The sequence below is a fragment of the Panthera tigris genome, chromosome C1 (assembly GCF_018350195.1).
Source record: "Panthera tigris isolate Pti1 chromosome C1, P.tigris_Pti1_mat1.1, whole genome shotgun sequence".
In the NCBI taxonomy this organism is placed as follows: Eukaryota; Metazoa; Chordata; class Mammalia; order Carnivora; family Felidae; genus Panthera; species Panthera tigris.
This window is the reverse complement of record NC_056667.1, coordinates 175,922,066-175,940,483: the sequence shown is the minus strand read 5'-3', so window position 1 is coordinate 175,940,483 and position 18,418 is coordinate 175,922,066.

Below are 18,418 nucleotides of genomic sequence, written 5' to 3'. Positions count from 1 at the left end.
AATTTCTTGGAAAGATACAGGTTAACAAATTTTCAGGCAATGAAATCTGCAAAATTCTAGTTTCTGTCTGGAATACTCATGTTTTGCAAACATTGTTGGTTCTGAATAGCTAGAAAAAAAATAAGTTTCTTCCATAAGTATGTACAGTTAGTGATTCACAAGTCATGAAATGAGCAGTCTTAACCTGGACTGTTGAGCCTCCCAGTATAATTGTTTCCAGAGTTGGTAGAAATGACATTAAATCCTTTTCCTGAGCCTTTGTATGTTTGGCCAGTCTTGAACATGCGCTGAAAAGGAAATATGTCACAGCAGATATTTTTTCTTCCGACTTGTAACTGCTTATAGTTGTTCCCCCTCACCCATGGGGATATGTTCTAAGACCCCCCAGTGGATGTTTGAAGCCGCAAATAGTACCAAACCCTATATATATTATGTTTTTTCCTGTATATATCTATGATAAATTTATAAATTAGGCACAGTAAGAGGTTAACAACTATGACTAATAATAAAATAGAACCATTATAATAATATACTGTAATAAAAGTTATGGAAATGTGGTCTTTTTTTCTCAAAATATCTTATTGTCCTATACTAACCCTTCTTGGGGTGATGAGATGAACTGAGGTGAATGACTAGGTATTGTGACATAATTGGCCTTCTGATATATCAGAAGGAGGATCACCTACTTCTGGACGATGGATTACTGAAACTATAGAAAGTGAAATCTGGGGCTACCATATTTCTACAGTTAAACACTGAAAACCTTCTTGTTTGTTTTGTGGGCACATTTAGGTAGCCTATTCTTCCATCTTTGCATTGCCTTAAACACTCTATGGTGCTGGGGTAAGTGATGGGAGGAAGGAAAATGAAGAAAAGATAAATTTTTAAGCTTTTAGGCATCAATTTCTATGCTTGTATAGTGTCTATATGACAACTATATAGCCAACTAGTCAGTGTGGCTGCTCACAAAGAGAATTCATCTGTATCTGATAAAGAAGCATGATTCTTGAGGTGCCTGGGTGGCTCAGTCAGTTAAGCATCTGACCTCAGGTTAGGATCTCACGGTTTGTGGGTTCATAGCCCCCTGCTTCCGATGCTGTGTCTCCCGCTCTCACTTTGCCCCTCCCCTGCTCACATTCTGTCTCTCTCTGTCTCTCAAAAATGAATAAATGTTAAAAAAAAAAAAAAGTATGATTCTTACTTACCTCCGTACCACTTGTCATCCATACTGCCCCAAACACCACCTCCTGTTCCACCTCCACCCCACCCCATGTCCAGACACACACAGTTATCTTCCATTGCCAGGCCCTGGTGGTTTGTTAAGGGAAGACATTCCATCCCCTGTGGTAAAAACTATAAATTCTGATTGTTCCATATTCCATTCCATCTTGTAAGTGTGTCTTATACTTCTCTTGAATTCAATACATATGTGTTTAACAGGATCTAAAAAAAAATATGTTATCAGAAAATCTTCAGTGATTGGGGCACCTGTATAGTTCAGTCAGTTAAGCTTCTGACTCTTGATTTTGGCTCAGGTCATGGTCTCACAGTCCTGAGATCAAGCCCTGCATCGGGCTCTGAGCTGAGCGTGGAGCCTGCTTGGGATTTTCTCTCTCTGCTTCTGCCCCTCCCCTGCTTGCACAGTCTCCGTTTCTCAAAATAAATAAATAAACATTTTTTAAAAATCAAAAAAATACTTCAGTGATTAAAGTGCATTTACACAAATAAGGAGTTCTTTGGACAAAACCATTTCCACATTATGAAACTAAAAAAGTTTTAGTAAAACAAAAATGTGAAAAGTTGGTAGTGGTTCTGACATTTGAGTGAAAAATTTTGCTGAAAGAGCATTACTTTATTACTTTCAGAAAGATTTTTTACTTTAAAATGCCTCAGTGATTCAAAACAAAAGAATTCATAATATATTTAAAATGTTCTTAGAGGAGAGAAAGAATAGCATTATGGCTTATGACCTACAAGATTTAAGATACAATATAATGCTATCCTCCAGATTTGCTATTACTGCCTCAGAACAATTCTATACTTAACGAATTTTCCACTCTATGTGGTGGTGGCCCTACTATTAACTGAGTCATGTGTAATATTCATATAACCAGAAATATAATTAAAACTATCCTTGTTTTACAATAAGAAATATAAAGCTTTGGACGTGTACTATAAATTAAGTAGATTTTTGAATGCGTGAGAGTTGAGTATTTTCTCATTTCAATGAGACTTGAATATTTAAAAAAAGTTTCTTCAAGGTAAGCTAATAGGAATGTGTTTCATAGCTGGTAATTTCAAGAGCTTGCTCTTTTTCAAAAACTAAGCATATTTTCGCACATTGCATTTTATTATAAAACACTGTAAACAGATCTTAAGATGTAAAGGATTATAAAGTTCACCAACCTAATTCAACCTCTTGTGTATATTCAAAGTATGTTCAAATACCTTGCAGAAACTCAACATACAATTAGTTTAGTTCAAATAGCTCATTTATAAGTTGGTTATTTTGAACTTGTATTGCCATTCCTATTGGGGAAGAAAAAAAAATGAGACTGATTCCCAGCATGGGAATCTACAAATGGTTATAAAGTGCAAGTTAAAATACAGAATTACAGACTTTGGGGGGACAAGGTGGGCTCTTAGAGGTCATCTAACACAATTGACTTCTACAGTTAAAGACATTTACACTATACATTGCTAATATGAACAGCAGAAAAATACTAATATAATATTAAATAGTAAATACAACCATTTAATTGAATGAAGAGTAATTTTGGTTTTGTTTTTTATTTTTTTTAATGTTTATTTATTTTTGAGAGAGACAGCGCATGCGAGCAGAGGCAGAGCAGAGAGGAAGGAAGGCACAGAATCTGAAGCAGGCTCCAGGCTCTGAGCTGTCAGCACAGAGCCCAACGTGGGGCTCGAACCCACAAACCTCAAGATCATGACCTGAGCCAAAGTCAGACACTCAATCTAGTGAGCTACCCAGGCGCCCCAATTTTGGTTTTATTTTTAAAAATTTGTGTTTAAGGTAGAAGGGAATGTAAATGTAAAGTTTTGAGAAGACTTTCCAAAGAGAATTTCTGGACACTTTTTAAGGAATTGGGACTGGTTTTTCTTCCTTCTTTATCTTCTCTGGCAGTAGTGATTACAACTCAGCTACTCTTTCTCTTCCTATCCTTTTCCTTCTCTGACATCGTCCATGCAGGATTTGTACAGTTAACTGTTTCATAATGCTGTTTTCAGGTCTCAACACTGACTACTGTCCACCTATCCCTGGCTGTGATGAACTGAGTGTTTGTGTCCTCCCAAATGTCATTTGTTGCAATGCTAATCCCAACTATTAGGAAGTGGGCCTTTGGGAGATGAGTAGGTCATGATGGTAAAGCTCTCAACAATGTGAGTGCCCTTGTTAAAGAGACACCACAGAGTTCTCTTGCCCCTTCTAACATGCGAGGACATAGCAAGAAGATAGCCACCTATGAACCAGGAATGGCTCCTTTTAAGACACCAAATCATCTGTCAGTATCTTGATCTTGGATTTCCAGATTGTGAAGAAATTAATGTTTGTTGTTTAAGCCACTCAGTCTATGGTATTTTTGTTATGGCAGCCTTAATGGACTAAGACACTGGTCACTAATAATTCTCAGCTAACTACACAAGGCATAGGGTGGAGAATAGGTGAAATACTCTGCTCATAGTCTCTGGAATTTATCCAAATTGTCTTCCATATGCACACCTCATTCTGGGCTTTCTCATTCCTCACAATCCCATGTTTGGCTTCTGCTCTCCACCCAACTGACTGAGACTGACAGAATTCTATGCTCAGTCACCCACGTTTCTCTGAGCTGCTCTCTTACTTCAGGTCTGCACTTTGTAGGAAGGAGACCCTCTTTTTTTTTAATTTATTTATTCATTCAGAGAGAGAGAGAGAGAGAAAGCATGCACACAATTGGGGGAGGGGCAGAGAGAGAGGGAGAGAGAGAATCTTAAACTGGCTCCACACTGTCAGCTCAGAGCCCAATTCAGGGCTCAAACCCACAAAATGTGAGATCATGATGTGAGCCAAAATCAAGAGTCAACTGCTCAGTGCACTGAGCCACCCAGGGCACCCCCAGCTAGTGTACCTCTTTTAAGCATTACATATGAGGGTGGATGAAAGATTTTGGTATTTTCCTTGCCAAAAGTGTGTTGACTTGTCAGCCAAGATACGGGGCTTTTTCGAGTTCATGAAAGGAGGAAGGGAATAGGAATAGCATGTAAGAGAAGAGAGCTGTTCTTAAGGTAAATGGGCAAGAGTTGGAAGAAAGTGGAGGGAGAAAAAGAGACAAAGAAAATAACCATGCACCTGTGAGAAGCTGACTCAAGTGGACATAACTATTCTGAAAGAAGTAGAAAGAAAGAAAGTACTGAAGTGCATGACTCTGCTGAAGAAGAAAAAGAAGAGACAGAGAAGAGATCATCCCGACATAAATTCCACAAAAGAGTGCTCTTGACCTAGGACAAATGGCAATGATGGAAGGGAGCATTAGGGATTGATCCTCAGGAAGTAGGGACAGAGGAAAAGTGGTTTTCCTGTCCCCTTCACTTAAAGAGAGCCTGTACGTTATCTTTGAGTTGGATTGGGAGTGGTGGTGTATATTTTGGGTATATGTATATATCAGAAAAAGAAAAGAAGAACAGAATAGTTTCAAAGAATACCCACCACACCAAGTGCTTTCACCCTGCGATTATTCAAATATAAGGAAATTGAGTGTGTTAATGAGTTGAGCTACTTGTCACAACACATTTCTCAACACTGCCTTCAAGGAGCAGACACTTTGAAAGGGCAATGCATGTACTGAAAAATAGGAGATTTAAAATTATTGAAATAAAAGTAAATCAAACACGGTTCTGTCCACATGTAATTTCCAAGTTACATCTTTATAGTTTTATAGAATTATATTGTTGTGCACACCCAGACTTATACTTTGTGACCATCAGCTTGCCCGGGATTGGCAATAATTTATGGTAGTCAAAAAATATAAAGACTTTGATTTCCTCATTTTTTGTCAGTATATTTTTTCATTTCCTACTGAAACAACAATCTGTAATAGTGACAGAGTGAGAATTTTTTCCAGCCATACAATATATTCCTTAAATAAAATTCTCCAAATCATTCTGCTCTTGGTAAGGTTAGAGGCTCCTATGCACATGTCTGATAAAAAGGAAAACAACATTTTAGCAGGGCGATTTGGCAAATCGAACCAGTAGTTTCAAAGTGTTCATTCTATTTGACCCAATAGATTCACTTCTAGTATATTATCCTAAGTTTATAAACATTTAAGAAGAGGATATTTATCACAGCATTATTTATAAATTTGAAAGACAAAACACCCCAAATAGTGAATTCGTTGAGTTATATCACATCAATGTGATAGAACATATTCAATTTAATTTAATTCAATTAATATTTAATTTCATTTTAATTTAATTCAATTTAATAATATTGGGAAATGCTCATGATATAATGTTACTATGCAAAATAGAACAGAGCAGAATAATCCACAATCTCTCTACCTCAATACATATGGGAAAAAGTTTACGAAATGTTAGCATAGTTATCTCTGGGTGATGGTATTACAGATAATTTTTATTTTTATGCTTTCTTAATTTGCAAAAATTTCAGCAACAAACGTATTACTTTGAAAATCGGGGGGGGGGATTTAAGTGTTATGTTTAACAAATATTCTGGTTCAAAAGCAGTTTACAATGAAATAAAAATTAAAACAGAATTGTACTATATTTTTCTACTTCTTTGAGGAGGGCAACAAAAATCAGGAACTTATTCAGCAAATATGTATTGAGCCCTTTGTACGTAATCCATCGTGTATAATTATGTCTTGAAAGTCTACCATGTGTCAGATAGATCTAGAGATATAGGCTTAGCTTGATTGCACTTCTTTAATCTGATATTACAAACACAGTCATATCTCTTTGTTTTTGTCTGATTAATCATTCAAGTATGTGTCTGCTTGTGTCTTTTTCTCGTGGCTTCCCCCTACTCCAGAGACTTCTGCAGCCCCAGGCTTTTGTACAGTGATTCAAAGAGTGGTGTTCCTTTCTTTCATATTGGTTTCCACATCTCAAGAGTGACACGCTTGGTGTCTGAGCCGCCTCTGTTGTCACTGTTTCTCACTGTCCCTGTTTTGCTGCAGAAAGCTGGCCAGAAAGGGGACCAGGTCCAGTGCTGGTCCCCTGCTGCTTGAGACCCTTCTGTAGGCCACTGGGGTTCTTTAGGGGAGGACAGAGGAGCCCACTCTCTCCAAGACTTCAGTTTGCAGGTCTCTGGTCTTACTTCCTTTCACAGATGCAGCCGTGTCCCAAGAATGCCAGTTCTGTGCTGGCCCTTGCTCACCTCCAAACTTAAAGCCACCCCTACCCCCCATCCCAGGGATCAAACCATGGCAATGACTCTTTCTCAGACGACTTTTTGATAGATTTAAATTTTATCTTACTGTATCTTTTCTGGATTATATCAGTTTTGAGTCATTCTTCTCATTCCTGTTCTTCGGACCTCTCAGTGTGCCTAACAGTGGAGGTTCATTTGTGTAAGGACTATTTACATTGCTGCGAAGGTTCCTGTGGCAGGCTGCCCAGATGCTTAGGATCCAGATCCTCGGAGCACCAGGGCAGTTACACAAGGCCCTTCTGTGTGTCCCGTTTTCGCCCTGCACTCCCACTCACACATACTATGGATGGGTAGGAGTATTGAAGAACTGAACGCTCTACCTTCCTTGTATGCCAAGGTCAAGAAAAAGGCAGGTTACTTACGAGGTGGCACTTGGCAAGCAAGAACAGACACTCAGAAACAGGTAGATAGTCTGGGGACAATTAGAGGCAGGAAAAGGTATTGTAAAGAAGTCTGGGCAGTCTGGACTTCCCACACGGCACAAGGGCACAACGCTCTAACAACCAGAAGTCCTGCCTGAGAAAAAAGGGGGGACTCAGGCCAGGCGGGATCGCGCCCTGCCCCCACCCCAGCTGCCTGGAGTGGTGGGACCACTCCTCTCTCCCCAGGGCTCCACAGAGATCTAGGCAACGTCTGGCTCCCCACCTCTCCCTTTGCATTTCACCCTACTGCTTCCATTTGCTTTCCCCTGCCTCCCTGGCACCCAGTGCTCTCCTGACATCTGAGTTTGTTTCCTGACAAGGAAGGACATGATCTAATTCAGATATACCTGGAGGTGTTAGTGTGTAGAGGCACAGATGTTCATGCCTGGAGATTATTTATTTGTTCAACAATTAAGCACCTACCGAAGCACACACACGAAGCCTACATGCTCAAGAGAATTAAAAAAGAAAATTCTCAGGGCGCCTGGGTGGCTCAGTCGGTTGAGCATCCGACTTCAGCTTAGGTCATGACCTCATGGCTTGTGAGTTCAAGCCCCTTGTTGGGCTCTGTGCTGACAGCTCAGAGCCTGGAGCCTGCTTCATACTCTGGGTCTCCCTCTCTCTCTGCCCCTCCCCCGCTCATGCTGTCTCTCTCTGTCTCTCAAAAATAAAAAAACATTAAAAAATTTAAAAAAGAGGGTGTCTGGGTGGCTCAGTCAGTTAAGCGACCAACTTCAGCTCAGGTCATGATCTCACGGTCCATGAGTTCGAGCCCGCGTCAGGCTCAACTGACAGCTCAGAGCCTGGAGCCTGCTTCGGATTCTGTGTCTCCCTCTCTCTCTGCCCTTCCCCTGCTCATGCTCTGTCTCTCTCTCTCTCTCTCATAAATAAATAAACATTAAAAAATTTAAAAAATAATTTGTTGAGCTGCATATTTCTGTTTTTGGTTCTTAATGTGTGTTCTATTTCTCAGTTGCAAAAAAGAAAAAAAAATGAAGCTGGGTAGTTTGTAGAAAATGAAATTCCAGGGCTCAGACATTCTGATTGAGTAGGCCTGGGCTGGGATTTAGGAATCTGCATTTTTAAAACAATTATGTTAGAGGATCTAAAGCCAAAAGGGACCCCTAAACCACATTTGAGAATGCTAGGGCTGTCAGGGAGTGATCCAAAAGTTTAAGCAAGAAATGAAGAACAAAGATTTGCCTGTCTGAATGTGCTAGATTAGGAAAAGAAAGATGCTGAGGATGACTTTCATCTTAGACCCAATAGAACTTATAAGTCCTATGTCTCATCCACCTGTGCTATTGAAAGATATGTGACAAATAAGGCATAGCGATTTCTAAGTACTGAATGTATTTTTTTGAGATGTCGTTTCTTTGCGAGGTTTCTTAAATGTGAAATTTTTTGACCCCCAGTACATTAATTTATAATAGTCTAATTTAAGGCATGGAAGAAGCCCCTGCAATAGATATTGTGGGACAAGGAGCAGCTTTCAAGAATTTTTTGAATGAATGCATTCCCAGCCTGTGAGTAATAGTTGTTGAGTTACTGACCCATCATCATTGTGGCATGTGCTTAGGGATAGCCGATTTGCAGGGATATAGCTAAATTCTTTTTCTTGTGCTCTTTATAACCAGAGGGATATTTTTGTGACATAAAGCAACCAACATAGTATTCCTCCAAACCCTAATCCCTACAGACAAAAAAAAAAAAAAAAAAAAAATGGCAACTTTTGTTTGAAAGCTGTTTTTTTCTTTGGTGTTCACAGAGTTGGAAAGAGGAAGGGGAAACTTTACTTGGGACAGTTCAAAAAGCTGAGACAAAATCTGCACATATTTTTTCGTCATAATTGAAGTACTGAGGAAATACTGTAAAGGTTTTTAATTGCCACAGTTATTATTTCTTTGTAACCAAAGTGCACCCATTCATCAGATTAGCAAAAATGTCAAAGTCTGACAACACAAAATGTTGGCTAGGATTAAGAACATAGGGACTCATATATTTCTGGTAAGAGTATAAATTGAAACAATCACTTTACAGAGCCATTTGGCAATATTTAGTCTAGTTAAAGATATGTATACTCTTTGACCCAGAAATTTGTACTCTTGGGTATATTCTGAGATCAACCTCAGGAGTTACGTGCCTAAGCAGATATGTACAAGAATATTCACAGCAGCCTTGGTCTCCATAGTAAAAAGTTGTAAACAACCTACATTAGATGAACAGAAGAATTCATGAACAGATCATGATGTATTTATATAGTGGATATAGTGTGAAAATAAATGAAATAGATCTACATATCTCTCTGGAAGATTCTCACAAATATGATATTGAGTAAAAAATCTAGTTGCAGATGAATATGTACAGTGTGATGCCATTTATATCCAGGTTAAAATTTGTAAATACAAATGTGTGGGAAATTACCTTTGCACTATGGAAGTCTTTAAGTACAGTAACAGGCAAGCTATCCAAGACATCGCCGAACAGAAAGGCTTCCAGACCAAAAGGAGATGATTAAATCTCATGGTTTATTAAATCAATTGAAAACATACAGCAAGATGCAAGGTGAAAGAGATAGGTTGGGTCAACACATTTAAAACATGATGTAGGCAGGGTGGAAAAATGACACTCCCCGGTCTTCAGTCCTTTCTGTCTTCCTTGCTAAGGGTATGCTTGCAAGGACCAGAACTGAGATTTGAACCAAGTCAACACTACACTCAGAAGGTGTTTGGAGTCAAAACACACACTTCCTCTATAGGTTTGGAATCAAGTGCATCTGCTTGATGGCTGTAGCTCACATGTAAGCCTGATGAGCAGCTATGGATTTTATTTTGCATTCCTTGTGCAGCGGATGTGAGGAGCCAGTGGTTGCCTGAATTAAGACCTTGTTAATAGCAAGTGCCTCATATTCCTCATGTTATCTTCAGTGTGTCATGAATATTTGATGATTCACGATCTCATATATGTTTACTGTGTCATGACTACTAGAAATCTCTTCCTCTTTCCATCCCTTTGTAATTATGTTCATTACACAAATGCTCTACTTACTTTACCTAACATATCTAATAGGTTACTAACTTACTTATTGAACATATATTAATATTTTGCTCGCCTCTTTAGCTATTTGCTTCAGTTTTTAGTTTCATTCTTCTTCCTATGTATTCGCTTCTCTTATTTTCTATATCAGAATACAATACTCTTTTTTTTTAATATTTATTTTTGACTGAGAGCACGAGCGGGAGAGGGGCAGAGAGAGAGGGGAACAGAGGATCCAAAGCAGGCTCTGTGCTGACAGCAGTGAGTCCAATGTGGGGCTCAAATTCACAAACCATGAGGTCATGAACTGAGCCGAAATAGTTCACTCAACCAACTGAGCCACCCAGGTGCCCCTATCAGAATCTAGTATTTTTTTTTTTTAACGTTTATTTATTTTTGAGACAGAGAGAGACAGAGCATGAATGGGGGAGGGTCAGAGAGAGGGAGACACAGAATCTGAAACAGGCTCCGGGCTCTGAGCTGTCAGCACAGGGGCCCGATGCGGGGCTCGAACTCACGGACCTCGAGATCGTGACCCGAGCCGAAGTCGGCGCTCAACCGACTGAGCCACCCAGGCGCCCCAAGAATCTAGTATTCTTAAATAATTCAGCAAACACAGATTATAAATACATGTGTAATATGGTTAAAACAAATGACTGGAAAGAATAATCCCCAGTGTTCTTTCTTAATATGGGTGGTGGGTATATGAGTATTATGTTATTCTTCATAATTTTTCACATCTATGCTTTTTCCAAGTAAATTTAAGAAAAGCTTGAAATAATAAATACCTGGTGTCTTACATGTAGTAGGCACTTGATACTTATCATTTTGATTTTAATAAAGTTAAAGAATTTGGGCTAACTAAATTGGTATGTCATCTTTCTATAGCTTGTGCATACATATATTTTCCAATAAATGTCAAGTACGCAGTATTTGCAAGGAAGACATTGCCACAATTGACATGGAGGATGAAAATTTGAGTAAAACAAAATTCTTACTTGAGAGCAAAAATAAGAATACAAGGGCATAAAATAAGTGCCTCCAGAGAGGTACAGATTGGGGGGTTAGAATATTCAGAGCCTCCACCAGAGGATGAGATCAGAGTGAAGTGACATTCAATCTGGGCCTTGAAAGAAGTATGTATCAATGGGGGAAACAGTAAGGAAAGCATTCCAGGAAAAGGAAATACAGTGGACAGAGAAAGTAGAGAGCATTCAAAGAGCCAGCAACCTGTCCAAATTGTGTCAAGGATGGATATGGAAGAGCAGTACAATAGGGAGTTGGGAAGGTAAGTTAGGACAAGAATCTTTTTACACAACAGTGGTTATCTATGGTTGGAATTATGGATAATTTTGATGTTTTTCGTTGTAATATTCTATATAGTCAACTTATTCTATGGTGGCCACCTATTGGCACACATTACAGTGACCTTAATAAAACTGATTTCTGATGAAATAGCAGGACAGTTTGAGTATGGAGCTTTGACCATCTGGGAAGGCAGGGACAAATACTTATTCCTGCTCTTTTTGAGATTTACCAAATCTGGTTAAAGCTCATTATCATATAAGAATAATGAAGCCCTGAAATAAAATTATCTCTAGAAATGATCAGACCTAAGTTGGTGTTCTGGCTTAAACATAAGGGCCTATGCCTTACTGGAGGAAGCTTAGCACACAGCTGAGCTGGAAGTTCCTTAGGACACAGTCACCCTGGCCCAATGTGTGAGTATGTGACTCTAAGAAAGCTGTAAGTATGGGACTCTAAGTAAGCTGTAACTGCAGAGCCCAGGTCAGGCCCCACCACGTCTGGACAATGGCCAGAACCATCATGGGCATTGCCACAGCATGGACTGTGCAACAGTGAAAGGGTCTAGACCAATTCCCTCTAGGCCTGGCATTGGAACTATAACTCAGCCTTATCTACATTTGGACTAAGCCCCTGGAGTCTTTAGACAATTTGGGGAGAGTCTGTATTAGATTTTGTGCTGATAGAACAAGTAAAGATCTAAAAAACATAAAAATAAAAATTATGACTATCGCAATAAAATGGTTTTGTGGATTAAGTCATACAATATTTATTTAAATATTCTGCAATAAATATTTGTTAATTCATAATCAGGTAAAAGTTACTTTTATAAGTCCTACTCTGAATACCAAATTAACTTAAAAACTGCATATGATCTTTGGTGCATAATCAGTATAAAAATAGTAAAATATTAATATGAAGAGTTACATTACATTGATCTAATAAAATCAGTTGATGTTATAAGTGATCTTTGACAGTGTCTAAGTAAGGTTTGTTTCCTTCACATTAAGGACTTTGCTATACTGTAAACATAGAGAACCTGATAAAAAATCCAACGTGATCCTATCAAAGTTGGAAGTGTACTGTATGCCCCATTCCTTACAACCAGCAGAGGGAAGTTAAATTGTGTGTAATCTGCTTCGTCAGGTTGGATGCATAAGCATCTTGAAAGATACTGTTTCTTCCTTGTCTAGAACCCTGCAGCATCCGTCCAAAATCTTCTAAAGAATTTAAGCTAGTCATACCTTCAAAATTCTTGAGATTTTTGTAGCTAATGCTCATGCTTGTCCTCTTGAAATATGAAAATAAAATCTGCAAAGTAGTATTATTATTTCTTAATCAACACTGAAGTTTTCATTGAGAACGATATTAGAGAAGACTGAATTATCTCACCAGTGTGCATCGGGGAAATATGGCGCACTCTGCTTATCCAACTTTTTCATTAGATTGAAAGCTCCTAGGAGACAGGGGCTGTGTCGTGATGGCTTTCAGACCTTCAGCATTTGACCTGATATAGGACATGTAGCAGCTGCCCGATAGATATTTGGTGAATTACTGTGTTTTGAGGAGGGGATAGCTGGAAGTGTTGGGCACAGCTAGGAGTGATACTCTTCACCATTCTGGACCGAAAGCACAGCTTTCTGCTACTTGGATATGTGTTGTGATTACTTCTGGGTTCTTGTAGTTCAAATTCTTGCGAGTTTGGATAATTGAACTTGGTAAAAGGATTATGATTGTGCTTTGTTGTCAAAACACTTGCAAAGTCAATGTTTTAGGAAAGACTTTTTGTTGCATATTAGAGAGGTGAACTTCAGGCCAAATGTTGGAGGCAGCCCAGTATCCTGAGGGACTAGACCCAAGAGCCAGCAAGCCCGTAGGAAGCCAGGAAGCATGCTCTCTCTCTTGTTCTCCTCTCTGTTTTTCTCTCTGTAGATTTGTTTTTCTTTTCCTCTCTCCCCTGCAGATGTTTTCACTGCCTTCGGGTGCATAGCCCCAAACACTGCTAATCCACACCTCCCCAGTGCACAGGCAGATGAGCATTTCTGTCTCGATTCCAAACTCCAGTGAGAGTGACTGATCTGCCCAGCTCAGGCCAGGGGACACTCTTTACTCAGTGTTTTGTGTGATAACAGTCTGGGGCAAAAGGCATTACAAACCTGATTTTCTATTTTCTAAGGAAAAATGTGTACTGCTTACATTGCTACTTAAAACCATGTTACACTGTTGGGCTCTATACTCTCAGGAGTCTCCAGGATTTCCTTCCTTGCAGGGTGAAGAGCAGTAACAGACAGGCCTTCTCCATCGACTCCATCTCTCCGGGCACCTAGAACCTTCTCTTGACCTCCGCTTTAGGAAGAGGAGGCTAACTGCAAGACATTGCAGCAGTTTGCTGATCCCAGTACCTTCTCTGAGCCCTTTTGGATGATGAAATGTGAAGTCTAAAATAAAGGCAATAATCAGCAAATGTTCAGTGGTGTAAAAGAAGCCAGTCCGAAGTCACTGAGCTCTGACACGCTGTGATGCTGTGATTTCCAGGACACCCAGCAACACCAAGCGGCACGACAGGACAGCCGGAGAGGCTGGAGTGCAGCCGGCAGGGGAGCAGCTGGTGGGGCTGCGGGCAGCTGGGGGGTGGGGGCCCAGGGAGTAGGACAAGCATGAGGGGGGTGGGAGCCTCCTCCCTGCAGTCTGTTTCCCTCCGCTTACTAGGTTGGCACACGGATTGAAAAATGTACGTCTAAATCTATTTCTGGCTTCTAAATGTGTGAAGGAAACACAGAACTTTATTATTTTATTTCTGTCAAGTTAGAGACAGATGCCCCTAAAGCGTATGCATTCTGTAAGAAGTTCTTATTCTTTAGGGGCGCATCTTTGGAAGCAAAAATCTCTAAGTTTTCTGCATGAATACTGGCAGTCAAAAGAATAGAGTCAGCACTGGTAACTAATGGAGAGGAGGGGAATAAGACCAGGGCAGACTGTTAAAAAAAGTTTTTTAAAGAACTTTTAAAGGAAAAACAATGAAGTGTTGATGGAATGTAAATATGTTATTATTTGTTAAATATCAAAAATACTGCAGGTATAAATAAACTTCAAAGTTAGTGAGAAACACTTGGACACTCTAGAAATTCTCTCACCAGAGGTATTTGGAAACCTTCAAAGCTTAATGTATCCTTTTGTGAATGGCCAGTCAGTAACTTAGGAATGGAAGAAATCTGGAAAAATAAAAACACATTGCCAATACAACAGATATATTCCTGGGAAGGGTTTTCATGTTAATTTTAACTTCAACTGTAGTGCCTCACAGCCAAAGAAAATCTTTTAAAACAGAATACGGTAGACATTTATTCAAAAAAATATTTTTGGATAAAAATACTATGTGCCAGATCCTGTGCTAAGCATGGGGAACATACTGGTTAATAAGATGGAGACTGTCCCTACATGCATGTCCCTGTCCACCCTTTGAGATGACCCAGGGAAATATAATCACCAATTCAAATCGCTGCATAGAATCTAAGAGCTCAGTTAGTCCAAAGTTTTATTTTACAATTGAGGAAACTGAGGCCCAAAATGTTAAGTAAAACTGTCCATGCTCTTGGCTTCTCAATTTTTGCTTTCCAAAAAGCATTTCTTGTTTTATAGATCCTTCTAAAATTCTCAGATTGTATGACATATAACAAATGTAGATGCTAATCCATTTCAAAATACTCTTTATAGGTTTTGAATACTCTTGTGCTTTTCTGGAAATAAAACAGGAAATCAGCACGCCCCCCCCCCAAAAAAAAAAACCCCAGAAAACCCTGAGGTCCATTTTTCAATATCTAGTCCAGTTTTTTTGAAGGAAGTGTTAGCCATGTGATTCTTACTAACATCGAAAACACTCATATTGTGACTTCACTCATTTGAGGACTTTAAGATACAAAACAGATGAACATAAGGGAAGGGAAGCAAAAATAATATATAAAAACAGGGAGGGGGACGAAACATAAGAGACTCTTAAATATGGAGAACAGAGGGTTACTGGAGGGATTGTGGGAGGGGGAATGGGCTAAATGGGTAAGGGGCACTAAGGAATCTAATCCTGAAATCATTGTTGTACCATATGCTAACTAATTTGGATGTAAATATTAAAAAATAAAAAATAAAATTAAAAAAAAAATAGAACTACCCTGCAACCCAGCAATTACACTACTAGGTATTTAACCAAGGGTACAGGTGTGCTGTTTTGAAGGGGCACATGCACCTGATGTTTATAGCAGTGGTATCGACAATAGCCAAAGTATGGAAAGAGCCCAGATGTCCATCAATGGATGAATGGATAAAGAAGATGTGGTATGTATACACAATGGAGTATTACTCAGCAGTCAAAAAGAATGAAATCTTGCCATTTGCAACTACGTGGATGAGACTATGCTAAGCGAAATTAGAGAAAGACAAACATACGACATCACTCATATGAGGAATTTAAGATACAAAGCCAATGAACATAAGGGAAGGGAAGCAAAAATAATATAAAAACAGGGAGGGAGACAAAACATAAGAGACTCTTAATTATAGAGAACAAACAGGGTTGCTCGAGGGGTTTGGGAGGGGAATTGGGCTAAATGGGTAAGGGGCATTAAGGAATCTACTCCTGAAATCATTGTTGCACTATATGCTAACTAACTTGGATGTAAATTTAAAAAAGAAAGTAAAAAAAAAAAAAAAAAGGAAAACAAAAAAACCCCCACAAAAAAACAGTCATATTGTGTGATAGTGACCATCTGTTTAGGATATGACTGACACATTTGGAATATCCAGAGTAATGGGAACTCAAAGCCATCATTGGTTAGAAAGGTTATCAGTCCAAGGAGATACCACTTTGGTCAGATGTACAAGAGGCATTATTAGATGCACCTCCTGGATTTCACGCCTACTTGCACTCTAGACCTCATGCGATAACTCTGTGTCCTTTGGCTATCTGACCTGCAGTTGTATTGCACTGGTTAGCACAGCACTTGCCACCCACAAGGGTGTTGTGACAATTGTCGAAGTAAACGCTATAAAGCATTCTGAGCACTTGAAAAGAAGGGTGCTGCATAACTACCTAAAATCATTATACACCCACAAGTACAGCTCTTTTTTAATATACTCTTAATATGATAATATAAAAGGGCATTCCTCAGGGTACATTTGAATGTGTGTTTCATTCCATTTGTTATTCATTCTAACTTTTAAATTGATTGTTATTTTCAGATATTAACCTGGCACTAAAAGGAACCTATCATTAATTTAATAATTCTATATCACCATATTTGGAAAAGAAACATTTCGGTCTCTAGAGTCCCCCTGTCTGTTAATCTGTGACTAAAATGAATTTGGTCAGGGGCTCCTGGGTGGCTCAGTCAGTTGAGTATCTGACCCTTGATTTGGGCTCAGGTCATGATCCCAGGGTCATCAGATTGAGTTCCATATTGGGCTCCACACTGAGCATGGAGCTTTCTTGGGATTCTCTCTCTCCTCTTTCTGCCCCTCCCCCACTCATGCTCTCTCACTCTTTAAAAAATAAATGAATGAATGAATGAATTTGGTCATACTTTTCTCCCTAAATCTGGATTACTTGGCCATGGACTCAGATATGTTACAAACACATGTTTGAGAATACATTTGGCTGGATGACTTGGATTGAAGCCTCAAAATGTAAAAAGAAAAGGAAAGGAAAAAAAGAAGGAAGGAAGGCAGGCAGGCACAACTAAACACAAGCTAACAAATGCAAATACTTGACAGCATTGAAGTTGTTAGGGCTGATGGTGACCTAAATAGACCATCACAGATTATGTACGGCTCACTTTTTCTTTCTTCCTTCCTTCCTTCCTTTCCTCCCTCCCTCTTTTTCTTTCTTTTTTTTTTTCTTTCTTTTTTTCTTTCACAACAGGTTTAATGAGATGTAATTCACATGCCAAAAAATCTACCCTTTCAAGTGTGCAATTCAGTGTTTTTGGTGTATTCACAAAGTTGCCCCATGATCAGCACAGATTCCATAACATTTTCATCACCCCAAAAAGAAACCCTGAATCCATTAGCAATTACTCCCCAATCCCCTCTCCCAAACCCTGGCAACTACCAATCTACTTTCTGTGTGTCTCCGTGGATTCTGGAAATTTTATAAAAAAGAAATCATACAATATGTGGCCTTTAGTTTCTGCCTTCTTTCATTCAGAATGATGTTTCAAGTTTCATCCATGTTTATTCCTTTTTATGGCCAAATAATATTTCATTGTATGAATACTGCATTTTGTTTACTTATTCATCAGCTGATGGACATTTGAGTTGTTGCCACTTTTTACCTATTATGAATAATGCTGTTACGAATCTTAGTGTACAAGTTTTTGTGTGGACATATGTTTTCAGTTCTCTTGGACGTATACCTAGAACTAGAATTGCTAGGTCAATGGTAGCTCTGTATTTAACTTTTTGAGGAACAGAAACTGTCTTTCAAATTGACTGTGTCATCTTACATTCCCACCAACAAAGAATAAAGGTTCAAATTTCTCCTTATACTTGCTAACACTTGTTATCGTCCAATTTGTTTATCATGGCCATCCTCGTAGGTGTGAAGCAGTATCTCATTATGGTTTTGATTTGCATTTCCCTAATGACTAATGATGTTGAGCATTTCTTCCATGTGATTGTTGCTCATTTGTGTATCTACTTTGAGGGAATATCTATTCAAATCTGTTGCCTATTTTTAATTGGGTTATTTCCCTTTATATTGTTGAATTTTAAGAATTCTTTATATATTCTGGTACAAGTCCCTTATCAGATGTTTGATTTTCAAGTATTTTGTGCCATTCTATGGGTTGTCTTTTTATTTTCTTGAAGTGCAGCACAAAAGTTTTTAATTTTGATGATGTCCAATTTATCTTCTCTTGTTGTTGCTTGTGCTTTTGGTGTCATATCTGAGAAACCTAAGTCAAGGTCACAAAAATTTATTCCTATGTTTTCTTCTAAGACTTTTGTAATTCTATTGATTCATTTTGAGGTATCATTCCAAACGGTGAAAGGTCAACATCCAACTTCATTCTTTTGCATGTAGATACCTAGTTGTCCCCTTGAATTGTCTGGCTGGCTTCCTTGTAGAAAATCAATGGTCATATATATGAGGGTTTATTTCTGGACTTTCAATTCTACTTCATTGATCTATATGTTTACCTGTATGCCACTA